General features: G+C 39.6%; 1 long non-coding RNA gene across 1 annotated transcript; it reads right to left on the minus strand.

The window, feature by feature from the left end:
- Positions 1 to 6319: 6319 nt before the first annotated feature.
- Positions 6320 to 20169, minus strand: LOC120371107. Its single transcript, XR_005584143.1, has 3 exons — positions 19992 to 20169; positions 15848 to 15911; positions 6320 to 6410 (listed from the first exon to the last, which is right to left on the minus strand). It is a non-coding gene; the product is annotated as an uncharacterized LOC120371107 (long non-coding RNA).
- Between the last annotated feature and the right edge of the window lie 3170 nt (positions 20170 to 23339).

The following is a 23339-nucleotide window of genomic DNA, read 5'->3' on the forward strand; positions in this document are numbered from 1 at the left end:
TTTACAAGACCATATTGGAGAATCAAGCATTTGTAACACATTCAGGATGATTCTGATAAGTTTCAAAGTAGCTGAGGGCCAAAGTAAAAAAGTAACCCTGTTTCTGAGATGGTAGAACAGAGTTTTGTACTAAAGGTGGATCACATTTCCTTTTCAGCCCCTTCTCCGTTCATCACAAATAATTTAGCTAATAGCAAAAATGACACTAATTGGTACAGTAACTTTGGCATCTGTGTGTACTCAAAGTTAAAACTTAATTAGAAGTTAAAACCATGTTGTTTTATTGATGTGGTTTTAGCATTTTTAGCCCTGTAAACATTTAATGGAGGTTTACTTCTAAAGGGACATAACAATGAAACATTCAGACACATCACTAATTTTCTTATGTGGCTGAAGATAACAGCCTTTCTAACCATGTGGTCACTACCAAAGGAAGATCAGAATGCAAATACTGGAAATCCTGTAACAAATATTCCCCTCCATTTTGGAGAGGAGGAGGGATAGCACTTTGCATAAATGACCTTCTCAGAGTTGCTTCTACTCTTAATCTAGATTTATTCTTATTCCATTCAGTTAGTGAGGGAGTTATGAAGTTCCAAGTTTCAACACGATGTTACCCTACTAATAAACTCTATCTACTTAGGCCTTTACAGTGTTCCCTCCCACTCAAGAACATTCACTCCCACCATTCCTCCCATCTGCCTTGAGAATAGAATGGGCAGAACCTGGTAGCAATCAGGAATTCTACGATAATGGGGCCCAAAAAAAATGAAGAATGGTGTCTGAACACATTAGCTTGCGGAATTTGTTAAGTTACTAAGCCAGCCCTTATAGTATTCTTTTATTTGTCCTGGAATTAAGTAATTTAACAAATTATTTTCTCACTATGAATCACCTTATGAGAAGATTTCCAGTGACCATCCACCATCAGAGACTGAAGTGACTCAAACAGCCACTTGAAAATATTGCTTCACAGCTCAAAGTCTACTTAACTGGAGTAATCATTTGAGCATTCCACCATGACACCCCCCCTACATACGTACACGGTGGCCCTTTTCTCTACACCCCCTTTGACAAACAGAAACTCTAGCCCTGTTTGACTAGAATTAGAAAGGGCAAATGTATAAATAAAGAGGACGACAACTTCTCTAAGGCCCTAGTTCAGCAAAATACTTAAACATGCGCTTGACCTTAAGCATGAGTATCCCCACTGAAGTGTTAAGTACTGATGTGCTTAAGTACTTTCTGAAATAAAGCCTAAAGAAGTTAAAAATATGTAACAAAGAAAAAAGTACAGTAAAGTATCAGTTGTAATTAACCCTACCAGCTTTGTTGACATTCATGTTGAAACACAATCTTACAACTTTGGCTGTTTAGTCTACAGGTAACACTAAGGGCTTGTCTACATTAGAAAACTGTATTGGGTTTAAACATCATTTTGATGGGTTAAATTAGTAGACATGATCATGGCCATTATTTTATAGTCAATGCAGACAACGACAAACTGTGTTCAACGTCATGTCAGCTAACTAGGATTAAATCCAATGAAGAACAGTGTTTAAACCACAGCTAGAATACATGTTGTTTATCATGATTTCTCCTTGTCTGCATTGACCAGTCTGTCATGGTCAGCTTCATGTCAGCTAACCTGAGTAAACATTATATGATTATCTAGTAAGGACAAGCTCTAATACAGAGATTGGCATGTAGGAAAAGGAGAGAGAAAAGAATGGTCACTCAGTATTTTTCATTGTGACCGAGGAGAATGCTGCTTGCCTCCCATTCCACCCACAGAGTAGGCATGAAACCAGATTTGGCTTTTATACAGGGATAGGGAGGAGGTGGCTATATTTGGTTGGGGAAAGGTTGCAGTTGAAAAGCCCCATAATCTTCTGATGGGTCAGCCATGATTTTGAAAGTGGACAAGCTCTTTTATATGTTTTGGTAGAAGGACAAAAGGCAGTATAAACTGATGACTGGATTGCTACAGCTGAAACATAAATAAAGAAAAAACACAAAATATCGCTAATAAACACAGCAAAGGAAAGTATATACTCAATGAAGGCACAAAGAAAAATTGGGTTCTTGATTCCTAATAGGTCCCTTGACTATTTTTTAAATAAACTTTTTCTTGGAAACAGCTCAAATTCTGGACACTTAGTATTTCAGTGATTTCAGAGGCTCTTTTCGGGATTTCTGTGACAAAAAGATAGCTATTTTCAAGCCCTGAAGCCAACTGGCTCCCAAATGTAAGTTTAAATTATCCATCATCTACAGTGGGATTCAAGCAACATTGAAGGCCATCTTGACGAATATAAGAGCTAAATGCAAGGCAAATTTGTCACATTCTCCACTATGCTGCACACTTTCATAGTTTCATAAAAAGATCCATATAATTAGTTCAGCTTACCAAGAAAAAAAGTTGAATGACAAGGTCAGGCTCTTACCCTTTCAGTAAATTAGAGAAGATTGCCATAAATTGCATAATATAATGAAACACCAATTTGCATATTTGCTGCTATATTAAAAGGGATCAGTTTTAGCTCGCAAAGCAGAACAAATAAAAACATGCATTTTAATAACTCAAATTACTCCCAGGAAGTGACCCTCAGCAGAAAGCCTGATTATCACTACTTAATTAGAAGCCTTGGAAATCTAAATCCTCCTTTAAATCCTATTCTGTGTACAGTGAAAGATGAAGCCACGAGTTTTGTCTTAGATTCAATATTTACTCTTTACTAATATGTTTGCAGGAGAGACTTTCCAAGAATTACAAAGACATGCAAAAAAATTAATATTCAAAGAAAGAGTGCATAAAACCTGTGTTGGCTTGCAGGTGCAAAGCAATTAACAAGCTGGCATTTGCAGTACTTTTAATTAATTAATTAAAAATGCAAAGCTGACTTTCATTTCTTTAAATGTTTGAACATTTTATCCATCAATAATGAACCACCACTTACTGCTGTGCTACAACAGCTGGTAAATGAAAAACTTATTGTAAAAACTGCATAGGAATTTTACATTTTGCTTTCTCCTGGCATTTTAAAAATTATAAAATAGCTTGAAACTCTTTATTGTGTGAAAGTGAATAGTGCATACCTGCTCAGTAACAAAAAATGAAGCAAACAACAATCTGCATTACGTTTTAACCTTGAACAGGAATTAAAATAGGAAACCTCATGACTACATTTATTTGGTTTTGTTTTTCAAATTATAGTGAGAAATTAAAATTCTGTTTGCTTGAGGGTTTTTTTGTTTTGTGTGTGGGATTATTTTGTTTTATTTTTAGAATGAAAGCTCATGTCTTGTCTATAAAGATTTAAAATATTATTTAAAATGAGATTTTAAGTAACTTTCAAAATCATGTCAACAATAGATTGCAAGGTGAATATGCTGTGATTAATTGTACACGTGGATACTGCTTGAATGATATATTTACTGTTCTCAGTGGAAAGATTTTGGTCAGCACATATTTAAAAGACAACACCATTAATGTACTTTTAATTAAAACATAAATACTACATTGCTACCTCACTAGGCATTCACTCAGCTGGAACTAACTGTATTTGCTTAATCTACAATTTTAGATGTATTAGCAAAAATAAATGTTGGTGAATGTAAGAGCCTGATTACATATCTTGGGTAAATTGGTGATAATGAGTCAAGAGACTTTGTGTTCATTCACATATATTAGAATAAGAATCATTATGAAATTAAAGCTAAGATTAATCCTGCTAATGACACCATGGAGCATCTGGGAATAAGATAACCCAGATGTCAAATTCACTGTGATACTGTGCTGCTATTTGATAGAGTAACCCCTTGAAGTGTTCTTCTAAGGCAGCTAGCTGGTACCCCACAGTCCCAGCACTTGAAATGCAAATGAGTGACAAGATAGACTAATAATGAGAGCAGATTCTAGCAGTAAGGAAAATGAATAAATTAAAAAAAATCTGAACCGCTGGTAAGAACAAGCAGCAGGCACCCTGATGTCCTCAATTAGGGTGGATGACATCTGCAGTGTATTTCTCTCTAATAAAGCCCTCACTCTGTATTCCAAAGCACACGATTCTAACACTGTTAACATTTTAATGTCCTGGGCGTGCATGGTAACATTAATTACAAGATGATTTGGATGACTTCTGAATCTCTTTTATGTCTTCCACTGAGTAAAAATCTGAGTTGCAGCTTTGATATCATAAATAAAATGTAGAGACCTGCCAAGCTTTAAAGCTATCCTGAAGTAACTCAGATCTGCTAAGTTACATTAAACCTTTATATCTAAGTAAAGAGCATTCTCTATGAATTTAAAGAGGGTCAATGTCTGTACATTTTAATGCTGAGGCTTTATAGCTCTCTAGCATTTTTCTTTAGACTGTAACTGAATTTTGGTGGTTGTTGTTGTTAATTACTAATGAGTTTAAGCTAATGTTTTGTTGAGCTCAGTTTACCTTCTTAGGGGCTGGCCTCTGTAGCAGTTGTTCAGAAACACCCAGTATTTGGCAATTCTCTTCCTCTCTTGCTTCCCCATCCATGGTTCCTATCTTGACCATTGACTGCTTTGTTCCTAATCTAGGATGACCAGTTGCATGGGAAATCTTTCACAAACTGAAACATACATGTACGGACCAAAGAAAGGAACAGAAATAAATGAAGGAGAACTTTTAAGTAGGTAAAACAAGCAATGGACCTGATTCTCTACCGTCTTGAACCTAGAATCTGTGCAACATTAGAGAAAAACAGGCGTAATACACGACCATTATGCTCTGATAGCCTTCTTTGCATAGGTGTAAGTTACACTCAAGGTGCAAGGCAGTGCAGAAACAGGCTCATATTTTCTTCAATTAAAAATAACAAACATTTGATGCACCTTCACCATCTGTTTGAATGGAACCTGCTTCCAAAGCTCTCTAGTTTGAAATGGTTTCTAATTACAGTTTTGATTGAAATAATTATTCTATGAACCAAGACTTCTGTTTGTGGAATTCATATTGAGTAAGGATGAGACAGCATTACTCCCAGTTTTGCTGCCATCTTAACCAGCTCTTTGGGCCTTAGTCTGCCATCAGTATTTATACTAAACTCTCAGGACTTCTATCAGCAGGTTGATGGCAGAACAGGCTCTTATGCTGGTTAGAAAACTGCCATTTCTTTAGCACCTTAGAGAATGTAAATGCCAGTGACAATCTGCAGATATAACAGAGACTGTTAATCCTCTCTCTCTTTTGCCTTTTCACTTTGACATCAGTTAACCAATTTCTTTGTCTGTACCAAAGAGACCAGGCCCACGGTTGACCTATTTGAGAGCATCATTTACAAGACTGCAATGATAATATCTCTGTCCTCAGCTGAAAAGTCACATTAGTGAACTATAATCCAGTGAAGAGTTTCCAAATCTCTGATTCCCAACAAGGACCTCAGTATGAAAAGCTACAGCATCTGCAGCACCTTCCATCTGTTCCCGGTTCTGATGGTCTTTCTTACAAACCACACACTTGCCTTCCTTCTGCCTTTTCAGGTACCTGCCGTGCACACACACTCTCACATTCAGTTTTTTTAAACAGATTATTTCCAAGGTCATTGATCAGAGATACTTGCTGCATTGATTAGCATTTTGTACCAGTCTGAAAGAAGATAACTGAAGAGAAATTAAGAGAAAAGCCAAATGGTCTTGGGTCCTGCTGCCTCCTAGTACATTTTTAGGTCTCTTTTAGAGGGTAAGTTATAGAAACAGTCATTAAATGTAGATGTTCTTTTCTTTTTCAGCCTCCACAGCCTTGAGAATTAATGAAGCATTGAGAAATTTCAGGTAATATCTTAGCGTTAATAATTGTAACCCCTTCTTTAAGGATCGAGGACAACTGTTCAGATACTTCTTCAGTTGCAGGAGATCCTATCATCCATGAAGCATCCTATTAAAGTCATTTTACCTATATTTGTTCACCATCCCAAAATCTCTGGGAAGGAGACATGTGGTTTGAAATGCCTTTGTTGAGATAATCAAAAAGATAGTATACTCATCTGAATACTTCAGCCCTTGATCTTCTCAATCAGGAAACTAATACATATAGATAGGCTTATACAAAAGCCACAATAGACTCTGCCCTTTGCACACAGTTATACTGTGATCTCTAATTTATCAGATTTCAAGGGAGATCTACAGTAATCAGAATACAAATTTAGACATCAGGGTAATGGTGGGCAGTGACCTTAACCTTCTGTTAAAGTATGGCGGGTCTAGTCCTCCTGTTGGAGTAGCAGCAGTGATTCCTATCCCCCTTCATTCCTAGAAAGGCAACAGGGAGCCCCCTATAACTTACCTCTGCAGTATCTGCTTGGATGGGGAACTGAGCCCACTGCACTTTTTCTGCCACAGAGTCCTCTGCCGGGGCTGTGTTGGCAGGAGCTCCCTGTAACAGAGGACATGGAGTTAACACCCCTTTGTGACTCCTGGTAAATTCCCACCTCTCAGAACTGAGGCTTCAGTGTCTGCAGACTCAGGCAGATGTTACTGTATTGGATATAGCTGAGTCACAGTTTAAAGCTTTTCTTCACCACGAGGAGGGTTGGAAACTTACTTTAAAAACATGAAACCTGAGATACTGGTGTAATCATGAGACTCCAGGAGCCAGGGCCCTGGGCACAGGTCCATACTGCCCACACCTTAATCCAGCCCTGCCCTTCAACATAAAAAATCTGAGAGCACATTGCAGAGGGAACCTTGGCAAACAATGGTATGCACCTTCCTTTCTTCCTGCAAGCTGAGGTATCCAAAGGGTGAGTTCTTAATTTACACTTAAAATCCTCCTGTAGCTCCTCTATAGCTATACCAAGAAGGTAAACCCATCAGCTGGTGGGAATTCTCCTACATTTTACCAGACTTGATGTTTCTTTGCCACTTATTTTAAGGAAACTTATACATCTGTTCTGGCTAAATGGACCACAAATGGCAAGGCAAATCTCCCAAAGTAAATAGTCATCTGAGTCTTTTTATAAGTCCAAGACCAATAGCAATGTGATTCTGTGTCATACGCTTATTTCAAATTATCAAAACATTTACTCCATTCTCAGGTCATCAGTCTCATCGGCTAGAGGGATTAAGGCTTTCACCTGTCATTGGGAAATCCTCAGGAAAAGAATAAATCAATCTATGATTGGCCCTATGAACAAAGTACATAGACCACCTCTTTTCAGGCAGGCTTTTCAGTACTGAGGCAGATTAATAAGAGACCCGGGAGAAGGGTAGACACTGATGATGAAGTGCCAGTGTTTGTCAACAGATGTGACCCCTTGTAATGAAGCATGTGTTCTCAATTTGGCACTGCTTGACATCAAGAAGATTTTCTTGCAAATAAGGTGTCATTTTCTGCTTTCAGTAGGTTTTCCTCCTGAACCTATGTTTGGTGTGTAACCATCGCTATTGGAAACTGGCATTCCACCTTGTGAATGGGCACTATGCCACTCTAACAGATGGTCATGAGATTAGACCTACCAGTTTGAGTATTAAGGGCCCACACTCTCTATCCACAAATATGACAAGGACTCATCATAGGAACTAATAAAGTGGATATCCTCTCACTACCTGAGCTGCTTTGATGAATTAGCTTTTGCATTCTCAAAATAAGTTTGGCAGCTTCACAGGGCAAGCCTTTGGCCCTAGAACAATTAGTACAGTGTTCTTGGAGGGAAGAGTGAACTCCGAAGGAAAGAAGTATTATGCTGAAACCTTCACTTTCTTTGCAGAGGCACCAATAGGTCTCAGTGAGGATGATATTTAGTGACTGTCATAGGTTTATTCCCCACTTTGAACTTTAGCGTTCACAAGATGGGGACCTGCATGGACTCCTCTAAACTAAAATCCTAGTTTAGATCTGGTTCTCGCTGCCACCAGTCAAGTTTTAAGTGTCTGACACACTCCCTGTTCCCCCCAAAACTTCCCCTGGGGAACACAGATCCAAACACCTTGAATCTCAACACAAAGGGAAATAATCCATTTCCCTCCTCCCCTCTCCTAGTACTTAGGAGAGATACCTGGATTCAAATTCCTTGAATCAAACAAAGAGGGATTGACTTTTCCCCCTCCCCTTGTCCTTGGGAGAGATACCTTGATTCAAACTCCTTGAATCAAACAAAGAGGGATTCACTTTTCCCCCTCCCCTTCCCCTGAAAATCCAAACAAGGGAAGAAATCAATCAAGTTCTAAAAAAGAAAAGATTTTATTAAAGAAAGAAAAAAAAGTACACTATCTCTGTATTACCAGGATGCAAAAATACAGGGTCTAACTTATAAACCTGGAGAGGCTCTCCCTCCACTCCTCCTTTCTCAGAATAATCAAAGTAACAGCAAACAGAAATAAAGATATTTCTCCAGCAAACACACAATTGCAAATGTAGAAATCAAATTATAAGACTAATTCGCCTTTCTAATACTCACTATACTGGATAGTAGGAAATACTCCAGGAGAACTTGGAGACATGTCTGGCCTCTCTTAGATCCAAGGAGAGCACACAACTCAAACAAAGAACACAGACAAAGCCTTCCCTCCACAGGGATTTTAAATTATCCTGTCCCTTGATTGGTCCTCTGGTCAGGTGTTCATCAGGTTACTGAGCTTGTTAACCCTTTACAGGTAAAAGGTTAACTATCTGTTTATGACAGTGACCCAGTCATGTTTCTTGTTGAATGGATGGATGGAATCTCCTGGAAGCCCACAAGTATCTACTGATTAAAAACCAAAGAGAATTAAAAAGTAGACAAAAGTATTTCAAAAAGCTTCTCTTTTTTTAAGCCATTGTTTAATACAATTTTTGTCTCCCTAAAACACTGAACCGAATTTCTCCTTGGTGTAATACCAATCAAAAGTCAGTGGTATTACTGGAGGAATAAGTTTGGTCCACTGTTTTTAAGGAGAAAAACAACTGCATTCATTATGTACTTGTGAGAGTTTAAAGGTGAAAGGTTTTAAGGTGAAAAAGTGACCATGTATATAAGAATGAACCAAAATAATTGAACCAAAATAATTCCTCCAGTGACTCCATTTGACTGTAGAGATATTACATCAAGATAAATTAGGTTTATTATTTTAGAGAGAAAAAAAATTGTGTTCCCTTTGGAAAAAAAGAGAAGAAATTTGAAATATTTGCAGAAATGTCAATTCTCTTAGATCTGCAGTAGAATGTTATCAGGGATACCAATACGTCTTTCTACTGCAAAGTGACTTTCTTGTAATTTGTAGCAACACTTTGTATAAACAAACTTGCTTGAAATGAAAAATAATCACCTAATCTGGAATGCAATTACTGTACTCCTAATATATTTGTAATTATCTAGGTTTTCTATAGTGTCTTCCAAAGTATCAAAGTGATACTCAAAAATGTATCAAACAGGATGGCTATCCATTTAAATAAGGGACTCAAAAGGTTATTTCCACCTAGTTAGAAGGCATAGTTGTATAGCAGGGTAACTAAAAAGCCTCATCTCCTCAGTGTGATCAGGGCCCAAGCTGTAGTAGTCAGTGAAATCCCTGAAGGCCAAGTAGCTGAGGTCAGAGGGATAATACACATGTGCAAATAGCTTTTGTCACCCAAACTCTGAAGTCTGGGCACATTTCCCTACTACAAGAGAATGTGTGCTGCAGTAACCATTGAGATTATACACACACATATATACATATACATACATACACACACACACACAGTAACTTGTTGCCAATTTTGTGCAATTAGGGTGTACAAAATGGTTTCTCTGTTAGGAATGTTGCATGTGTTACCACACTAATTAGAGGTTTCTCTCTCCTCTATGTGCATGCCTAACTCCCATTAATATTAATGGGAGTTATGCCCGAACATCAAGGGAAGACAAGACCTTTGTAACTGTGACTTATATATTTATATCAGAAATTCCCTGTATAGTAATTCTCAGAACATGCTGGCTTGCAATTTATAGAACCTGACTTGTATAAAATGTTACTATATAAACTATATAGTTACAGTTGTAAAGAGGTTTCCTTTATTAATCCTGTTCCCCCCCACACACCCTACCCCTCCAGGTTTCTGCCTTAGCCATGTGGTTACAGTACAAGATTTCCAGCCAGGAAACAAGATGTTTGCCAAATGTTATGGCCAGTTGTTGCTATAAATGAGGCTTTTGTTATTATTAAAATCAACTTAGAGCAACTAAAATGTTAGAGTAGTTTAGTCCTTATTCTGGAGTAATGCCTTTTGATATTTCTTAACAATGAAAAGCAAAGGAGCCTGATAATAATTTCAAATCAGATAATTTTTGTGCTATAATGGTTGCAGAAATTTGATCAGATTTTGGGTTTAGTGCTGATTAATCTTCATGTCCTCTGGAGATCAAAGTACATCACCAGTGGTGGGCATCCCAGAGCCTAACTAACCCCAAAGGGTGCACATTCGGTGTAAGAGCGATCTGTGCCTCCAATCCATCCATTGGTGACGTTGCTGCAATGTATAGTAAAAGGCTTCTAAATTCAGATGGAAGCTGAGAGGCATGAGGGGGGAATGCAAAGTCATCACTACAAAGTTGTGTTTCCTGTGCAAAATGGGAATTCGTCTATAGGGTGACCATTTCTGCTGAGAAAATACATGTAACAGCCCCATTTAAGACAAAGCAGGCCTCCAGGAAACATAAAATGTGTGTAACAGTTCCTTGAGCACAGCTTGGCATCTGTGTGGTCACACAGAAAATGTCTATCGAGAAGCGGATTCAGAAGGCTAATAATGTAGTCAAGGCAAAATCCACTATACCCTGACAAAGCGCAGCCATGTGGTACTGGGTCTATGGGAAGGACATAAGAAGGTGATACTAGCAAGCAAAAGCTAGAAAAATCATTAACAGGCTAGACTGTCTCATGGAACATGCTCAGTGTCACAGCAGAAGAAGTACTTATACTAGTACGAACCAGACTTATTGCTTTAGGTAAAAGCATACAGAATGGCCCCTTAGACTGAACCTGACTATAGAGGGAATTTTAACATATGTTGAACTCAATAGAGTTTGGGTATTTTGTTTGCAGTTTACCTTTAAGACAGCTGAAGGGTGACTGCACTACTTTAAACTTTGCAGATATTCTCACTTTGCACACATGATCTACAAGAGTGGATAGAAGCACTCAACCATGTAAGTTAAAAAGCAGGGTGGAAAATGAACCTCAGCTAAATAGAGATGAGGCCCAGAAAACAGAGAGACGGAGGGATCTGAGCATCATTAAACCAGAAAGAAAATATCTTTGCTTTTACTTAGTTCAGGAAGAGCTAGAAACTGATTTAAAGCAAAACAATTATACACATGCTAAACTATAATTTGGTTGGAAGAAGTAATCCAATCTTGGGGAAATTACTAACTATACTTTATGGGAAAGCCCAAGACAAAACTAATCATTTTTGACAAATGTTGTGAATTTTGTAATTTCTTAAATCATTTATCCACTTTGCATGGTATAACGAAATGTTTGCTTCATCTGCACAAACCTTGAATCAATGGCATAAATTTTGCTTAATCATGAGCTCCAAAACTCATGACAAAAATTAAATTACAGGGATTTTTGTTTGACTATTTATTTTTATAGGGGTGGGTTTTTTTGTTTGGTTTTTGGTTTGGGGGTTTTGTTTGTCTGTTTTTTCTTTGAGTGCCAAAGACTAACTGCTACTATGATCTTACTCCTGGTTGTTCTTCCTTGAAGCAGAGAACACTGGGAATCAAGTAGAAGTGCCACCCAAAGCAAAACTCAGCATCAGTTCTCAAAAACCATAAGTGGAAATTATCCTTTTGCCTTTATTGCTTCCCCCCTTGTGAAACATGGGTTTCATAGGAGAAAAGTCCTTTCCACAGAGGGGGAAACAAGTGAATTCAAAATGGTGAAAAGATGTTCTCATAGTTTGAGTTTCACACACACCCTAGCTAAGGGGAAAATGTAAATTTTTGCTTAGTTAATTAGCATAAGTTTCCCATGACAACGTGGGTATTCCCCTTTGTAGATTTAATAGGACAGGTGAAGGCTTGCATATGTCCGTTCATTAAACTGGAAGTGGTGATCTATATTGAGAACCAAATTGTGTTTCTCCAAACACGGGCACATATGGTGTGGGGTAGGGGCATCTTTCCTCATCCAAAAGGCAGCCAGAAAGCTGTAGTCAGTGTTCCCTCAACCTAAATTGGAGGCCGACTGGTGTGGCTGGTGGCAGTGTATGCCACAAAGGAAGAGTGACTAAATGAGCTGTGAGCATGGCTAGAGCACCACATCCCCCTCTATCTTACCATGCTCAGTGGCAAGTGAGCACGTGCAGTGATTTTTTTAAAGGTACAGAAAAAAATTGATTCTGTGTCTGCTCAACCCCTTTGATCCCTGCAGTCATCTCACCTGCTTCCACTCAGTGCCAACAGAATGGGTCCATCCAATTCCATTTGAGCCCTACAAATCTCAAATCCCCTATATCCCTAGTATTCCCTTGGCTTGAGCCATCCTCCATTGCGATCACAGGCAATCTTTTCATTGACTTCAGTGGCAGCTCGATTCAAATCCCTCCAGATATTCTGTGTTTGTTAGTACTGAATGTTTTGTTTTCCATTTTTGGTTAAGTTCTGCATTTTCTAGTATTAAAAGGAATGAATGTGCTGCACGTACTATTTGTTGCAGAACAGTAATAGCATTAAGAAGTGTTAAACCTCAGACTAAGTATACAGAACTCATTTATATCAACCAAAGACATATTTAAATACATTACTACTCGTGGAAAAGAGTCTATCATTGAGGTAATGGGGGTGGGGAGGAGAGCACTGTGACACTCCAAAAAATAAGACAATACTTCCAGAGTAATGTACATGTACTTTCATCCCAATGCTGTGCACCATTCATAGCTGTTCATTTAACGAAATGGCTCTTCTAGATGAATAGCCCATATAGGAGTGACTGCTCTCATGGCATAGGCTGAAAACCACACATGCACATTCTAGCAGGGAAATGCAAAGCAGCAGCTAAGAGACTTCAGTGAACAGCCTGTCAGTCACAACACAGCATTGAGGGACACTTTCAAAAGTATGTTACTTATCTGTCTAGGTTCTTATTTCACTGTAATATTTGCATACCTTTAATTAATGAGCATATATAGGCTAAGGCAAATTCTGACAGTCCTAGAATAATCACTGAACTCCAGCTTCTTTCCCTGTGCTTGGTATGTCATCATTGATATGTGAAGTGTGCTGATCTGAACTTTGATTCAGAGGGGGTACATGATTTTGGACAGAAGTCCATTAGGCCATCAACACAATCCAATCTTCTTTATTCATATGGCTGGTGTAGAGCAGCAACTACAATTTCACCTGAAGTTAATCGAGCCAAATGGCTACATCAAGAGTAGCAGAATTTATTGCAGTGATGCCTCCTTCATATTTATAAATTGGGCAGCAGGTAGTGATATGTTTGATAGTCTGTCGTGGGGAACCACACTCGCACGCCAAGGAGTGCTTGATTTTCCATTTGTGCATTAGATGTACACATAATGGTTGGTTCAGAGTTGACCAAAATGACCATGGAAGATCAAACCCATGAACCTTCAGTGAGAATTCACAACTAATGCCATCAACTCAGCAACCGAATATCGCTCGGCGAGCTACCGGTCATCAGAGCAGCAACTCATCACAATCCAATGATTGGACAGTATAATCTCTCTAGAATCCAATTGTTTCCATTAATCTTAAAAAATGGATTATTGAAGCAGGATTCCCACTCTGGCATGAGCAGATAGGACCTGATCTTAGTGTAAAGGAGACAATAACGTGAACCTGACAACTGTTATCACTACACCTCCTACATCTATTCAGACATGGATGATCAAATTCAGAGTGTGCCAACATACATGAGTAGAACCCACAGTTATCTGGAATCTTGCTCTGGTTGTCATGGAAGCCATGCAAGCCCAGGCCAGTGGTTAAGTATCTTTGTCATTATCAAACTGTGAAGAACAAGAAGCCAGGTGACTTCCAGTTCCAATAAGTCAGTCAACGTGGCCAGGAATTTAGGGAATCAGCTGGGTGTCTGAATGCTATTAGAGTTTCTAAATTCTTTTTATCCTAGGAACCCACCTATATGAGCATATCTGCACCTAAGGTCAGATTGAAAAAGGATCTTCCCTAGGCTTATGCTGACCCAAGTACTTTGACAGTCAGAGTAGTGCCAAAATAGCGGTCATTGAATAGTCCACACAGATCTTAGTTATGCAAATGAGGTTTGGATTCATTGCATTAATTATTAAATGATAGATGATGTTTGGTTGTGTTAATCCAGCCCTGTTCAAGGGTTATGGTAGATATCATGACATAAGGAAAGGACTTCTCTCAGTTCTTGAGCACAATGCTTGCCCATTAATTGACTTCCCTAATACACCGCCAGAGATGGACATCATCAGAATTTGATTCTGCAACCTTTTTAACCTCCATAGATGAGGAGCTTTTTACTGCACACATGGTGATTGAAGGATTATTCATTTGCCTCCAGGGCAGGCAAATGCTGTCCCCTCCTTTTTAAGGTGCATAGGAGGCTTCTGGGAAGGGGCTGATCAGAACATTTTCATTAATCCCATCCAGCCCTCCTCATCTTCTGGAGAAGACCCAGAGGCTATGTTGTCTTCAGTATCTTGGTGAGATGAAGCTACATGGCTGTCTCCAGTGATGCAGTGAAATGAATCACCCTAGGTCTACTGACAATTTAGAATGTGATGAGAGCTATCAGGCTTGTTTATTTGAAAATTAGTCTTCATTTCAGTTAGATAACCAAAGGACTGGTGGAGTCCTCTTGATCTGGTGTTTGGGTACCAAGGGTATCAGGCCTGTAGGGTTTCTTGTGTGTCCTGTCTACAGTAGAAGAGCCTATGTTTTCACCCTCCTTAGGAACCAGGCATCTGAGCATGGGATGACATCATTAGGCATAATGTGGCTTCCAACCACTTGAGATGTTCGGGCTTTGCTGAACAAAGCAAATCATTGCTGCTATTCTACTGGATTTCTGAATGAGAAGAATCACTAAGGATTGCTATTCCCCCACCTTGCAACATCCCTGGTATTAGGGGATGTGGGCATCAAGATTTACAACTCTTTTTACTGGAGATATGTTAACATTACCTGGTCCTTACCCTGTCCACGCTTCTCTTTCATCTCCACTAATCAAACATGCTAGAAAGGTTGTGGTGTGGTTTGTCTTTTAGCACAATTCACACTGGCAACAACTGCAAGCATGGTGTGGTATCTCTTCAGGAGACAATGAAGTGAAGGTCACACAAGAATAAAACTTGAACCTTCCTGTGCTCTACCTCACCTTGTCAGTAAACGACAGCATGTGTGTGTGTGTAGAGAGGGAGGGAGGGAAGGGGGTGTTACGCTGCAGGCTTCAAACTGAGCTAGATGAACCATTTAAAGTGAAATGAAGAGAGAGAATTCCTATCGGTACCTTTGTTTTCTGGGAGCTTGGTTGTTCCTGATGACGTGCAACAGATGTTCTTGATAGGTCTATTACAGCAATGAACATATAAATGTGACTACAGTTTGTGCTTTGCTTCCTACTGTTTGCTGAATACGTCCACTAGGCTGATCAGACCTTCAGTCAAATAAAAGCCAACAACATACCAATGCATTCAGGAAGAGAACGTTTTAAATAGAGCAGAGTACCCTATTATCCTAAATTCTGACCAGATAATTATCACGTCTTTCTCTGAATGACACACGTAAGCAAAATAGTGGCAGATTCTGACAGTATTTAACCCAGTCAGAAATATGTGGCAAGTGACTCAAGATATCCTAAGTGCCAAGAACAATCTAAGAGAGTATTACTTACCAGGGCTGTCACTGATGCCTTCCTTCACCGCCTTTCTATCAGCACGTGTTTGAGTGAGGCCCAACTTCACAAGATGGAGACAGTTGTAAGCAGAGCAGAAGAAACAGGAGTCCGGTATTGTGAGTACACAAGGATAGGTCCCCCAATCATCCACAAACCAGTGTCAGCATATGCAAAAAGATTTAAAGCACATGAGCTTACATTAAAATAAGAAGGCTATACCAAAAGAAATACCCATTTATCATTGGCTTTTGGCTGTTTGACTGAATTCTAGTTTATTCAAATAAAATACATAGGAAGGAATGCTAATGTCATTCAAAAACCCAGCAGCTGAGTTTATTTTGGCTGAATAGTCTTCAAGGATGAAATATCATTTGTAATAATGTCAGCAAGGGGAAAATACTACTATATTGACCTGTGCATGAAAAGATCCAATTCTAAAGATAATGATAATGATCTTCCATTTATATGCCTCCTTTCGTCCAAATTAATCCTAGTGCTTTGCAAACTATACAGAGAAACATTCAGCTACCACTGTAATGCAGCCACTCCTTGAGTGAAAAAAGGGAACAGCGCACAAAAGGAAGTGAAAAATATCTCATCCCCATTTAAAATGCAGTGGAATTTAGGGAGGCAGAATGTAATTACTCAAATTTGACTTTGGCTTCTGGCATTGTGGCTAATATCCTTCTCTTACAAAAATTGCCATGGTATCTTTAATGACCACATGCTATCAGAACCTTGGTTTTATAGGCCACCTCCAGCAGCTCAGCCTTCCCTAACCCTATGTACTGGTATTCAGTACGGAGTCATAGTGGAAAAAAGGCAAGCTACTAAAACAGCAGCCCATTTCCTATCACGCCTAGGGGTTCCAATCCAAATACTAACACTAGTTCACGCCTTCTTATCTTGGGAGATATAATGGGATCATAGCAAAAAGTGACATAGCTGCAGGTGTCTGCACCCTAACCTGAAAATATCATGTTTCTGTCAAATACATCTTTCATTTGTGCCCAAACCCATACCAGAACACAGAAGGGAAGAAAGGCTCCTCTCAGCTGGTGGAGAATCAGAATACCTGCTTAGCTAACCCACAAAGCCAAATTGTGCTTGACTTTGAGGGTTCCTGTCTACAGTCACCTACCTCCATCAGTTAGCCTTCGTGAGCCTTCTCCACTGCGTTCACATGGTTCTTGCAGAGAAGGCACAGTTGAGATTTTAGCACATCGTTCACATGAGACCATTCTGTACGTGGGCATGGGGAAAATGAGTCTTCACATTCCAACCCAGTTACCATCTAGCAACTAATGCCAGCAAGAGGCGAAGGCTTTTCCCCCAGAATCAGCACTGGACTCCACAGGTAGAAGAAGCCCACAGAGCCTATGCAGCAATCAAGATTTTTGCTGAATAAGGTAGCATTACTGACAGGACTGTCTGAAAAGCAGATGTAATAAAAAACGGGCTAATAGACCAGTGAACCTATTCATGTTTTATTCTGTTACAATAATAAAAGAATTTAAAATATTAATTTATGTGCATTTAAAAGGCTATGGCTAGGAGATGGAGGCTGTAGGGTAAGCTTGATTTCCACAAACCTGAAATAATATCCATCTAAAAACAATTCATATTTATTAGAGGAGTAAATCTTTAAAATTCCTTCAAAATGGCTTATCAAACTAAATTGTGTCCCATCCCAACAAATAGAATTAGAAACCCATGTCAGAGAAGGCTGCTAAAAGTGTTATTAAAGTGATCTGCATTTATTCTCCTCATTACTGTGGAAAAAAATCTCCTTTCATACATTTTATCAAATGCTGCCCTCTAGTGAACAAACTCCTTTCAAATGAACATTGCATACATACAGGATAAATGAAAACTGAACCATAATAATAAAAGTATGTACCAAATGAGGAAAACAGAAGTCTGGATGATAAAAAGCACATCAATAATGATAAATTCCCACATTTTGTTTCATCCTTGGTTGCTAATATTTTTCTCCAAGTACATTTTAACAGGATGGATTACATACAGGTGACTGACTATAATATGATTCAAAGCTAATACATCTTCTAGCAACTTGTCACATTACCATTCTTAGGACTCTTTGCCAACATCTATTAAATTGTACTTCAGCTAATGATAATATCCAACGCTAAATTAACTCAAAAGATAAAACAACAATAGCATTCCATAACTACCTGGGCTTCGTTGGGTGGGGGAGAGGGGAGGAAGCAGAAGCACTGCCTTTAATAATCTCCGGCAGCTCATTTGATTAGTATTAGGAGAAATATTTAACTTTTTCATGTTTTTTCTTTATGAAGAGGAGATGGCATGATATATTTTGTTTATACCAGATTTCAGACATCGCAGCTTACACTTAGATGCAGTGGCAGTAGGAAGAGGAGACAAATACATCACAGATCAAACAAGAACGTTTTTGTAGATTAATTCTCATTCAGATTCATCAGTGAAAAGGCCAGTAAAGACTAATCCTCTCCAACTACCATATTGGCATGCTTTTAATACATTCCAACTATTTACCATTTACAGGTGCTCAGTGGTCTCATAGTATTAGTTTTATTTCTCCATCACGTAGCAATTTCCCCCCATTAAGTTGGAATTAGTTGCTTTATAGTTTCTGAGTAACATTTATTCATTTCTTTCAACAGATAATTTTCCTGTAAGCACACTTCTGTATTAAGCACTAAAAGACAGTCTTGCTGCTTATCTAATTCTAAATATGCTGTACATCTTCCAGCACTTTGGCATTAAAAGAACAATCCATCATTTATCATCTCAGTCCAAACACAGTTGTGGAACAGGGACTCAAGTTAAAAAAACCCATGCATTTAAAGCAAAGCCCCAGCATTATTTTACTTTTAAAACCCCCCACTGTTGTCATTGATTAAAAATTTAGGAGCCAAAATAACACAGTTCTTTAAAAAAAAACATACAATAATTGACAGTGCCAAATATGCATCAAACAATTGCAGACAGTGGTCATTCACATGAACTAATTTAGAGTCTTTGCAGTCTATTATGTAATGCCATATTTAGTAACATATAGATCCCTAACACAGGTGGTCTCAATATTCTATGCCTGTGAAGCAGTTGATAGTAAATTTAATCCTACACTAACGGGCCTGAACATTTTTATTTTAAAACAAAGTTGGCTAAAACTTTCAAAAGGGGCCAGCAATTCTATGTCGCCCACCCCCCATTTTGGGGTACCCAGCCTAAGACACCTTTCAGACTTCCAGAACATGCTGAGCAGCCACCCTCAAAAAATCAAGCTCCCACAAAATTTGGACACTCAAAATCGTAAGCCCCTTTTGGGCTCATGTCCTTTTGGAGTTACCATATGAGAGTGCCAAAAAGACAGAAACAGGAAAACTTTGAAAAAATGTCAAGAAAATGTGAGTGTGAGAATATTTACTACTAAGCTTTAAGCCCTGTCATGAAAAATTCTCTTGCTGATATGTTGGAATCAAAGGGTTTTACTTTATGTGGTATGACCAGACTCATGACTTTGAAGGGGTTAATACAGAAATGCTGCACTGCATCAGACTGGACACTTCAATTATTATTCATTCATAGGCCTATATGGGCAGCTCAATTATGTAGATGTTTGACATGACACCATCAGGTAAATTTTCATTGGGGTATACAGAGATTTAGCTGCATGACTTGTATTAAAGTCAATGGGAGACATATGGCTAAATATCCTCCCATTGCTGAAAATTAAGGGGAATATGTTCTGTTCCTAGAAGGGAGATACATAAAATGCAGGTATCATTTTGAGTTATGACAAAGGATAAATTCATCTTCATTTTGTCTCACCTGCTATGCTGCAAGATTGCTTTTCATAACATACTACACCAGAAACACCAGTTTAAAGGAATCTATATACAATGCTGAAAATTTAATCTGTCTTAATTATGGCTTATGAAGATTAATGAACCACACAATTTGTTTGGTGTCATACAGCACTACAGAAAGCATTCATATACTGCAGAACCAAATCCCCCAAACCAGAGCAAATCCATATGAAAAGTGCTTTGCTTGGAGAGAAACACACTAAAAACACAGCAGGAATGAGGGAAAGGAATCCTCAGCCCTCACATTCGCTTCATTGCCTTCTTACCTCTATAGTCAGCTATGTCAAGCCAGCTACTGCAGAGTGTGAAAGGGCACTAGTCGGTGTTGCCAATGAGATTTTCTCACAAGACTTGTGATCTTTGGTGTTTTCCCTGAAGTAGGGTTGCCCACCCTCCCGGTTTCGCTGAGAGTCTCCCAGAATCTGACTCTATCTCCCAGAGGCTACTGACGCCAAACTGGGAGATTTTAGTCCAACGGTGCAGCAGGGCTAAGGCAGGCTCCCTGCCTGCCTTGGCCTCGCACCCCTCCCTGAAGCAGCTGGCACATCCCTGCAACCCCGGGTAGGGGGAGGAGTCTCCGTGCGCTGATTCCACAGCTCCCATTGGCTGGGAACTGCAGCCAATAGGAGCTGTGGGGGTGGCGCCTGTAGGCAGGGGCAGCACACACTCCGAACCCCTTGGTGCTAGCCCAGAGCCTGCACCCCCACCCCCTGCCCCAGCCCAGTGAAAGTTAGTGAGGGTGGGAGGGAGCGAGCAACAGAGGGAGGGGAGATGGACTGAGTGGGGCGGGGCCTTGGACAAAGGGCAGAGCAGGGCATGGCCTCACCTCAGAGAGGTGGCAGGGCAAAGGTGTTTGGGTTTGTGTGATTTGACAGTTGGCAACCCTACCCTGAAGTCCCAGTTCCTGGAGACATGTGATTACAAAACACATCTCAACTTTTATTTAAAATAAATAAAGAAGAATCTAGCCATTATGGTCCCAGAGAAATGATTGAAAATGTGACCCAAGAGTACATTAAAGGATTAAAAACTGGAAGGGAAATAAAAAGAACCTAAAATGCATTAGTAATTATTATTTTAATCTCAGGAGTTTAAAGCCAACATCATGATTTTATGGGGCCTGACTCATTATTTTTGAACATGTGGGATTGGCAATACTGAATAGCAGTTGTAGGCCACAGATCCCTTCCATCTAGTGTGGGATACTTGTGGATTCAGACCTTGCCAACACCATCTACCAAACCCCAACACTTGCCCAGTTCCCCATTCCTTTCTCTGGTGCCATGTGGAGAGCTACAGTGAGGACTCCTCAATACAAATTGGGTACACTCCACTCCCTTGTGCAAGTTTTCTACTTCCTATCTCCCTAGCAGAGAGAAATAAGGTGTTTCCCCTGTGTTCGGGCTTTTGTTCTGTATGTACAGCAGTATGCTCACTAACTGACCCATCAAGATCTAGATCTAATGCCTAGGACTAGGGACCTGATCCTGCAAGCTCTCTGCACTTGGAAACCTTATGGAAGTCAATGGACAGCTTGCACAAAGGGCTTGCAGGACTGGGCCATTGCTCAGAGAAAAGTTGACTGTATTTAATAAAGAAAGTCCCTTCCTAGATCATATCATATCATAACATAAGGGTATTTTTCTGATCTCAACTTTTAAATATTGTTTTATGACATTTAATGATATTTTCAGATCACATTTTCCAGACTATTCCATGGTTACTGAATTGCAAAGCCTACAGGCCAACTTCTGCCTTCAGCTCCATGTACATACCTCACACTTACTTCAAAGGCAGCTACAAAAGCCATATGTCAGCTCATAACAATAGGAGTTACCAAAACTTGGTGGCTCTAGCCACAGTAAATAGTCTGTTAGTGTGTCTTTTTCCCCTCTCTGCAGCCTCCTCTTCATGACTCGCCAGGTCACTACATGGTTTCCCCTTCTGGGGGAGGGAGTGAATTCAATTCCTTTCTCACCTGCAGTCTCAGGCAGTCTCCCCATTCACTGCCCCATGGTACCACTCCCTTAGTGGTTGGCAGAGGAACCCAGGCCCACCCTCTACTCTGGATTCCATGCTCTAATCAGCAGCCCAGGTCTGTTCCCTCCTGGACCCTGCTGCCTTCCCTGAGCCCTCTCATACCTTCTTCAGAGTCTGCCAATCCTCCCAATCCTCCCTCCTCCCAGGAAGTGACTGTAACCCACCTTGGTTCTGTAGCCCCAGCCCTCACACCCACCTCCCTTCTCTCAGGGAGTGACTGTAGACTAATTCCCTACAGCCCTGCTAAGGGGGGCTGTTGCCAGCCTTCTGGCTTTGTAGAAGCCCTGACTGTTCCTCACAGGTGAACTTCCTTCTAATTAGCTTCCTCCTGCCTAAATCTCCCCCATTTGCAGCCTAATTGGCTGATTGGGCCACCTGGCCCAATTCAGCACTTGCAGGGCCAGCGTGGGGAGTGCCCCCAATCACAAGCTCCTGCAAATCTTTGTCCTTGTGGCAGATCTATGGGCCCTGACATGCTCCTTCCCTGGCTCACTCTGTACCTTGCCTCCAAACTCCCTGTGCTCACCAGGAGCCCATATGGAACTCCCCAGTGCAGCTGCTGTCTGTTGATTACAATGGAAAGCCATGATATACTTCTTAGATCAGCAGCACTGAGGAGCATTCTGGCAGGCACTGGCATTCTTGTGGTAGATCTGCTCCCATCCATTAGAGGCATATGCCATTCTACATGTTAATTTACATACACATTATATAGCCGATGCACTTTGGGTTTTACAGGTTAAATGTATCCAAATATTTAAGTGTTTCTTTATCCAGTAAAGATTTAAATGCCTAGCTAAACAATGATGTGTTTAGCAGAATACTAGGCAATATAAAATCCTCATCGCAAGATAGTTACCAAATACAGGACCCAATCCTGCTCCAAATGAAGACATTGACAAGCCTCCATTGACTTCAATGGGAGAAGTATCTGGCCCATAAAAGTCGGGACTTTTTCCTACGTGTGCTATCTTGGGGTTTTTTTGTGCAAGATACTAGCAATAACTAGACCCTGTTACAGATTAATCCCATTGCATACTTTAATATTCAAAACTTTTTTCTGAGTCATCACCAGGAAAATAAAAGCTTTCAAAGGCAATAGCCTTTTGTTGACACTTTTACAGTTTTTAAAATAACATAATACAGATTTGTTTGAAATTTTACTTTAAAAAAATGCTCCCAGGTTAAGACCCTGTATGCCAAGTTTCAGCCCAGAGCGCATTTTTGTGGCCGAGTTATAAACCCCTGAAAATAGGAAACTAATACTGCAAGGATTTAAAATAATAGAAAATGTTTCACATAATATAAATCCATAAGCAGCGTATTATATTTTAGTCTTAATATCTACATACTTGGATTATCTTATATCTTGACAATCATACAAAGTAATCTTGCTTTCTCTCTCCCTTTCTTTGATTCAGTGTTTCATTCTTATGCATTAACAATGCTCTGGGCCATAAAATACTGTATTAATATTAGTTTGTCACAGTAGACTAAATTTAGAACAACTCATTAATATGGGAGAGTAAAAGGCATTCTGCCAGGAGTGTGAGTGACTCCATAAGCTCTTAAGG

Source organism: Mauremys reevesii, linkage group 8 (genome assembly GCF_016161935.1).
Source record: "Mauremys reevesii isolate NIE-2019 linkage group 8, ASM1616193v1, whole genome shotgun sequence".
Lineage (NCBI taxonomy): Eukaryota > Metazoa > Chordata > Testudines > Geoemydidae > Mauremys > Mauremys reevesii.